Genomic DNA, 9,393 nt, shown 5'->3' with positions numbered 1-9,393 from the left:
TACTTTTTTTCAAGTAACTAGTAAAGTAACGCATTACTTTTAAATTTACAATTTAATCTCGGAGTTGTTTTTTCAAATCAGTAACGCAAGTTACTTTGTTTTCACATTTATTGACTGATGCTTCTCCTGTCGCCATATGTTGAGAGGAATCGTAAGTGTTTGTAACGTAACATTACTTTCCTTAAAAAATAACTAAGTAATGCAATGGGGGTAATGGGGGTAACACAATACTTTCTGAAGTAACTTTCTAAAACACTGCATATCAGTCATTTTAGTTTAATTTCTTTTTCAGTCAGCTTTTTTTCTGCAAAATGTTTTATTTTATTTATTTATTTTTTATTTGTATAGCGCTTTTCACAATACATATCGTTTCAAAGCAAAGCATATCATTTCTGATATTTTAATGACTTTAGAATATCAGAGGTTTCCATTTAAATTCTGTTTAAAATGTTTCTGCATGTTTCAATGTTTCTTCATGCATGCTGATTATAATAAAATAGAGTTATGGTCCTGAATGCTGACTGGTCAATTTGAAGTTTCATCATTTTTTTCCCCCCTAGTATTTTGGACATACAGTATTTAAAAAGGGTTCTTATTAATTCCACAAGGGTTAGGATTTGGTTTCCTTATAAGCAGTGTAATAATTTAATTACCCAGAAATTTCTTCCATGCTTTTAACAGAGTTAAATACACAAAAAAAAAAAAAAAAAAAAAAAATGAATGAATGGCATTGCATGGTTTATTAACTAGATGCATCTATTTTATTTTAGAAATTATATTTTCAAAAATGCATCTATTTGATTCCTTAGAATCAGTATAAACCAGCCCATTTGTGAAAATAATCAAATTGAATCAGTCCCCCTGTGGTGAAAATCAAGTTTTTAATGTTGTTTATATGTCTGTGTTTTTAATATGCTTTAAGACAAACCATGTGAAAATTCATCAGTCAACACCATTGCTGAGTATTTTTCCTTAAAACGGAAGTGAAAAAATGAGGTTTGAAATCGCTGGTGTTTGTGACTTCAGTAACTACCTTGTAACCAATCACGTCTACCTGCCGGCAGGCTTTAGCATATCATTAACAGCGAACTAGCAGGGAAGTCTCGAGAGAAGCCAGATTGTCTCGGTATATTTTTCTGTTGATATGAAAAATTGTGTACAATTATGATGAACTATATGCCTTTCTCCACTGACGTTCTGATGTGTTAAAGCGTTTGTAAGGAGACTGGTTGTTGGAAGGCATCTGTCTGACTCTGACATGACAAATGTGAACATGGTTTGTGTAACATTAGCAACGCATTATTAGCTAACATAGTCAAGCAAAAGTCTAATCATGTTAATTACCGTTACGTGTCCGGCGTTGTAAAGAGCGACACCATTGTGCAGCGTTTACCTCAGTAAGTTGACTGAGTGGATCTCTGAGCTGGTGTCAGTGAGTGGAGGTGGGGCTAATTTGCATATTCATTGATTTGAGTATACTAACTGAGGCGAGGGTGTAGAGTTAGTGTCAAGCTATTTTAAGGCATGAAGAAATGTTTTTTTCACAGGAAAATAAAAACTTTAAATATGTAATTTTGGTGATTTTACTGACTTCAGGAGGACTTTATAAAAGAGTGAACATGGTTGTAATGTTTGCATATAACTGCAAACGTCAATTAGGTCAAATGCATGAGACTGTTTGATAAAAATAACCCTAACCCTGGAAATTGTGCATTTAAATACTGTACAGTACTGTTGCACGAATCTTATTTGTGTTTCATTAATCCATGACTGACAAATATGTAACAAATGTTTATTACAAGTAGTTTATCAAAACTGTAATCAAATGTATGGAAATTTTTTATGAAATTAAAATACATAAAATACAGGTCTAAATATGTTTGAAGTAATACTTTAGAAACTACAAGCAGTAAAGGATCAAGCATAGAAATGTTATTCTGCCCTATAGCAACAAATATTTAGGAGAACGTTGGTTTAATTCATGCATTACATTTACAGTAAAAAAAAATCTGGTATAAAGGTGTAATATTTCATTAGCATCCAGGGATCGCATTGTTTGACTTCTATCTGAACCAAGTAAAACAGATCCTGAAATGTTGAATTAAGAATTAAGTTTAGTTATTTGCAATGACATGTTTTTGTGGTGAAAATGACCTATTGATAAAGCTACCTGTGCATTTGAAAACTAAAAGTTTAAAGGAATTAATCAACAGCAAGATTTACAATTTCTACACAAAACATGTGCGCACACCAATCCAAACACAAAAGAGTCACAACTGATGTTTCCAGATGTTTTATAGGTGTTAAACTGACACTGATGTTCATTCACTTGTTTAATCAAACAGGCCGAAGCCCATGTCCTCATCAGACTCCTCTGACTCCTCCTCTTTGGCAGCAGGAGCTGCAGATTTCTCGACTATAAGCAAGGACTAAAATGAAGCAATTTAATATGAATTTAGATTCTGGAAAAAAAAAATCGATATATTTATATTAGGGCTGTCAATAGATTTTTTTTTTTTTTTTTTAATCGTGATTAATCGCACACTTATCGTGAAATTAATCATACACCATTTATCTTGTTTAACACGTCCATTTTGCCATCATTGCCTTTATCCAACAAAGTAAACCATCAGATTGAAGTGTGATTTTCCCAAAACAAGGTATTTTTCAAGGTAAATTTAGATGCCTTTCCAAAAAAGGACACCAAATAACCAAATTATATGACTTACTATAATTCATACATTTATGTACACCAAAGCAACCATAAAAAATAAGAATAATAATAAAAATCAACAATGCTTTACAGGTTTATCTAACAATAGTTTTCAGAAACATAAATTGTAATCAAATATAAAACCACTGCATAAAACCTAATTTGAATAATTAAATAAAGATGAAACATTAAGTTACAAAAGCTATTCAGTCAGAAGCGATTTCTTCTTCTTATGATTAACATTAAACACAGAAAGCAGGATTATGAATTAATTGCACGCATTAACGTTGACAGCCCTAATATATAAATATATAAATATATATATATATATATATATATATATATATATATATATATATATATATATATACGCATGCATACATGTAAATTATTTATATATTTTTTTAGTTTGTGTGTGTGTGTCTTATATGTCTATATATGTTGGTTTATAACCTTTTAGCTTTTTTACTTTTTCTTGTATTTTGAACATACAGTATATGGTAAGAATTCTAGCAGCTGCATTTTGGATTAACTGCAACTTTTTCCATCGAGGATGCAGGACAAACACCTAGTAATGCATTACAGTAATCCAGTCTAAAGCAGTGGTTTTCAAATTGTTTTTAAAACGACCTTAAATTGATGTGACCCAAATACACACAGCTACATATTTCAATCAAATCAAGCCATAAGAACACTAATATACAGTAGCGTTTTTATGGGATTTCTCCTGAGGGGGATGTAGTCTACGTGATATGCAGGTTTATGCCGTATACCTGCATATCACGTACCTTATATATTATATAAGATCAGTGGTGTAGTCGGGGCGATACGCACGCATACGCCGTATGCTTACTTTTTGCTCAGGGCTGTTTGCGTATTACGACTTCTAAGGATCAGTATTTGCGTATACCCACTTGTTTTTGCTTCGAAAGTCCATAAAATAATGTCCTGTTATCTTCTCCTTTAACTGTGTGTCCAATGCTTTTGTGTAAACTCGCGATTCTTTGTTGTAATTGGTGCATGAGCACTTCTGTCATTCTACCTTTTTCCGCTCATCATCGGCTAAAAACCAGGCTGTGCGTGTTCGCGCTGCAGTGAGAGACTCCAATCAAAGCCGCTCGGTGTTTTGAGCGGCGCATTGAGCGCAGTTCTCTCACTGCAGCGGTCTCGGCGTGAGAAATATGGTGGTGAGGAAATAAGACTATTCATTAATTATATAGCCTACATCATGCGTTCAGAGCTTTTATAAGCGCTAAGTTCCCGTACAAACTGAAAAGACCATAAACGCAAATGAAGCCTTGCTTATTTAATGCATTAGTGCGCGAATCAAAAGCGAAACATACTAGGCTGCTACTATGAATCTTATTAAGCTCCAAAAGTGTGAAAAGATTTCCACGAGCCATCCCGAAACTGATGATAAAATGTGCGATCCATTTGAATTCTATTGAGAGTTAAACACTTTATAACGCTATAGAGAAAGTCAAACGTGATCTAGACTGATGGACAAAATGAACAAAAGACTGAAAAGAGGACGACAAATCTTGCCCCAACAATTATTAGGGAGCTTTTTAAACTATTCATGACCCTCCCTTATTAGAATTTATATAGTTTTATAGTAATTATGGTAAATTTGGCTAACTTGTAGAATTTATAACCTATTAAGGGAATTCACTAGATTTATATTACATCTGTGACATCTTGTTTCTATAGGCTATGTGTATAGGCTATTTTTTTCATAACAAATGCTTTTATAATGGAAAATGATAGTTTGACTTCTTATAACACAATGAAGTAGACAATTCTGTCAAACTGATACGCTTATATAGTAATAAATAATATAAAACTGAGTTTACAGAGGTTACCGGGGAAACAGCTCTATTTCTGCTGCTCCATAAGCGCCACCTACTGACAGAGAGTGGTTTAAATTTTCATTCAGCCTGATTACTGTTTTTGTTTGTTTGTGACCACATTTTTATAATGTTAATAAATTAGATTTCGAATAATTGGCTTTTTTAACACCCTTTTGAATAAAATGAAACTTTAATTTCAGATATCACTTTTCACAGTGAATATAATTCCAAAGCAACATGTTTAAATAATAGTCAAACTGTAAAGCATTAAAAATGTCAACCAATTTTAGAATGCACTGTATTTATTTGTTTTTAATGAAGCATGTTACTAGTGAACAACAACATAAAGTACAATTACTTGTGTTTTTGTTTTACATACTTATTTTTTTAGGACTACACCACTGTATAAGATAATATATAAGGTAGCAGATCTGTGTTGTCACTAAGGCTAAATGGCTCCAGGCAATGGCACAACACAATCCATATTATATATTACCTTTGTTATACAATATTTTTTAAATTAATGTTTGAAATGGTCTTATTAATTTCACAAGGGTCAAGAAATATATCCTAATAGAAATTTCTGACACAAACTAAACAGACTTAAATAATATTGAGTACATTAGAAAATAGCTCAATCTTCACTGCTTGGACACTATGGAAGTAAGAAACTGTAGAATGGTAGTATTTTATTTATTTATTTATTTATTTGTTTTATATATATATATATATATATATATATATATATATATATATATATATATATATATATATATATATATATATATATAAAATCAAAAAAATTAAAAATATGATAAAATATGATAAAATTAAAAGTTTTAAAAAATAAATATTACATAAAATGGTCAAATGGAAAGGATAGGTCTAATTAAAGCAGGATATTAAAATTTAAATATATTTGTATTAAAATGTATGTTACCAATTAATATTTAGTGATTTTACTTTTCTGCCATGAATACTGATACTTATTAATTTATTGATCTAATGCCAATGAAATACAAACATGGCATTTATTATAGACCTTTCAGTTCACAATTCAGTTTAGTGACATGATAAACTTCCTCCTGTGACAGGAGAATTCACTGAACTGAACTAAATGTAGCTTGTTTCTGCATCAGAAACAGATAACATTATTCCGCACCTTAGCATGTTTCTGAGGTGGAAGAAGGCTGTTTTTGTAACATATGAAATATGATTTTCGAAGAACAAGTTGAGTCTAATATAACACCCAGGTCTTTAACTGTAGAGGATGACGCAGCCTCGTAATTACTGTAGTTACAAAATTCTAGCTTGTAAAATGTCCTGGTAGAGCTTGTAATTACAGCTTTAAGCTGAGAGTTTTCTAAAAGCTCCCAGATGTGCCACGTGGCCGCTGTACCACCTGACAGCTGTAGATTCATAGGCATTGATAGTGGTGCCATGGAAAATGGCTGGTGCATCAGGCACATGGTCTAAAAGGGTGTTTTGGGTCTAATGTGCAATAAACCAATCAGAGTCTCATCTCCTATTCCCTTTAAAAGCCAGGTGCGCTTGCATTTGCTATTTAAACGACTTGGGTGCTGGGCATGAAAATGATAACTGCGTCGGGCTGAAACTAGAAAAAACACTTGTGTAGCGCCTGGCGTCGCATTGCGCTTAGTGTATTATAGCAATTTTTGAAGGGGACACAAATAATACAGCCAAAAGTACTTGTGAATTATGAGGTTCATATTGTAGGTTCACCACGCAGTCATATTATAATTATTAAATTATCTTGCATATTTTAGATTTCATCTGGGACAGAGGACGTCTCTTACTTAGATATTCAACTGCAGCAAGTCCACTGATCTGCCACTGATGTGTTGAGTTCAGCCTCAGGACATTTTGCATCACAGTGTAAAATGTTTTAGTGAGTGAGAATGTGTTTTACAAATTGTGCTTGAATATGTTTAAGGTTTTACAGATGGTTTTGGTGCACACATGGATAAAAAGACTGTGTATGACTGTGATGCCACCACCTTCTTCTGTTACAGTTAGACTTCTCTTTAAATGGGTGTGACGTTGAGATTGCGAAATAAAAGCTTTACATTCTGAGAAATCTGACAACAGATTTTACCAAACTAGTTATAATTCACAAAAAAAAAAAAAAACTCTTCTTAAAATAAATACAATAAACATCAACCTTGTTTTATTTCAGCTAGTTGCAGTGTGGCAACATTTCTCATTTTCATTTAGTTTAACTTGATGTACCTAATCTAAAACTGAAATAAAAATTAACAAAATATATGCTATAACTAATAAAAATGATAAAATCACACAAAAAATTCAAATGGAAAACAAAAAAATTCAATGATTATCTCAGTGTGTCATGAATGGGAGGCTCAGGCAGGAGATCCAAGTGCAGCGTTTATTTACAGTGAGGATGGTCGTACAGGCAGAGTTAATCAGGGGCAAACAGGAACAGCAAAGGACAGGCAGGGACGACGTCAGGGTACAGGCGGTAGGTCAAAAGGCAGGCAGATAATCGATCATAGAACAGGAAACAATAAACAATCCAGGGGTCCAAAGGCAAGCAGCAGAGAATCAACACGGGAAACAGACAAGGTCGGGAACAGAAAGGCAAACAGGGAAAAACGCTCAGAAATTGCAACATGAATGTTAAACAATACTTCGCGGTGAGGTGGTGTGTGTGGAAGTCCTTTATAGTCCAGGTAATGAGCTACAGCTGGGTGTGGTGATTAGTGTGAAGTGTGTGCAGGTGAGTGACAGAGAGGATGATGGGAGATGAAGTCCAGGAACAGTGACCGGAACAGACGGTGATCATGACATAATGCCCCCCTCCCGGAAGGCGCGTCCTCGCGCCGTAAAAGGAACAGCTAGGGAGGGGGGGTGGGTGCATTGGAGATCTAACGGCAGACGGGGACGGAATCTCCAATGCAGCCCCAGGGACTCAGGCAGCCACGGTGGGTCAGGTGGCTCAGGCGGCCATGGCAGGTCAGATGGCCTGGGCAGCCACAGTAGGTCGGATGGTTCAGGCAACCACACCGGTCAGGTGACTCGGACGGCCACGGTAGATCAGGTGGCTCGGGCGACCACGGCAGGTCAGGTGGCTCGGGCAACCACGGCAGGTCAGATGGCTTGGGCAGCCTCAGCAATGAGTCCATGAATGGCCCAAGTGGGCTACAGTCCATAAATGGCCCTGACAACAGTGACTGGGCAGGGTCCCCACCCACTAGCTCCCCACCCCTAGGTATACTGCCCCCCCCCAAAAAGTTCTTGGGGATTTCAGCGGGGCCCGTCGCAGGTTCGTGGGCAAGGAGTTCGGGTGGCGCCGGCAGGGCCAGGCGTGTGGGTGAAGCCGGCAGGGCAAGACGCCTGAATGGCGCCGGCAGGGCGAGGAGCTCGGGTGGCGCCGGCAGGGCGAGGAGCTCGGGTGGCGCCGGCAGGGCGAGACACCTGGGCGCAGTGGGAGAGACCTCTGGAGTAGTCTCTGGACCCCCAACGGCCTCTTGAAAGGCTTCTGAGCCTTGAGGAAAGAAAGAAACCTTCTTCCTCCTTCTCCTCCTCTTCCGAGGGTGAGGTGATGGTTCACCGGTTGGAGTGGATTCTGGAGCGAAGTCAGTGGCTGGAACGTCCCCTGCATCCTTACGCACCGCAGGGGCGGCCATCTTGCCCGTGGGCACTGGCAAAGCAGTCTTTTCGTCCATCGCGTCCAGAGCACTCGAGTCCATGGATACCGGCGAACATGAGAGCGTTGAAACCGGCGAGCTTGAGAGCGTTGAAACCGGCGAGCTTGAGAGCGTTGAAACCGGCGAGCTTGAGAGCGTTGAAACCGGCGAGCTTGAGAGCGTTGAAACCGGCGAGCTTGAGAGCGTTGAAACCGGCGAGCTTGAGAGCGTTGAAACCGGCGATCTTGAGAGCGTTGAAACCGGCGATCTTGAGAGCGTTGAAACCGGCGATCTTGAGAGCGTTGAAACCGGCGAGCTTGAGAGCGTTGAAACCGGCGAGCTTGAGAGCGTTGAAACCGGCAGGTTTGAGAGCGAAGCGGCCGGCGGGCTTGAGTGCGAAGCGGCCGGCGGGCTTGAGTGCGAAGCGGCCGGCTGAGACTTGGGGATGCCAGCTGCTCGGACTGAAATCAACGGTGGATCGGTCACACTGGAACGCAACCCTCTCCGCTCCCGGACTGATCTAGAGACCTGACGTGACTCTGGGCGTTCAGCGGCGACGTGACTTTGCTCTGGGCGATCAGCGAAGGCGTGACGTTGCTCTGGGCGATCAACGAAGGCGTGACGTTGCTCTGGGCGATCAGCGAAGGCGTGACGTTGCTCTGGGCGATCAGCGAAGGCGTGACGTTGCTCTGGGCGATCAGCGAAGGCGTGACGTTGCTCTGGGCGATCAGCGAAGGCGTGACGTTGCTCTGGGCGATCAGCGAAGGCGTGACGTTGCTCTGGGCGATCAGCGAAGGCGTGACGTTGCTCTGGGCGATCAGCGAAGGCGTGACGTTGCTCTGGGCGATCAGCGAAGGCGTGACGTTGCTCTGGGCGATCAGCGAAGGCGTGACGTTGCTCTGGGCGATCAGCGAAGGCGTGACGTTGCTCTGGGCGATCAGCGAAGGCGTGACGTTGCTCTGGGCGATCAGCGAAGGCGTGACGTTGCTCTGGGCGATCAGCGGAGACTTGACTTGATGTTGTTGTGGTAGTAACCGCCATTTTGTGAGTGTCTATAGGCGCGGCGGCCATTACATGACACAGCGAGGTGTCAAAATCCTCAGCAACACCCACAGTAAAGGGAGACCCGCTCAGTTGCAAAGCCAGCTCGATATATTGTTCT

The sequence above is a fragment of the Chanodichthys erythropterus genome, chromosome 13 (assembly GCF_024489055.1).
Source record: "Chanodichthys erythropterus isolate Z2021 chromosome 13, ASM2448905v1, whole genome shotgun sequence".
Taxonomy (NCBI): Eukaryota; Metazoa; Chordata; class Actinopteri; order Cypriniformes; family Xenocyprididae; genus Chanodichthys; species Chanodichthys erythropterus.
This window is presented reverse-complemented; position numbering follows the sequence as displayed.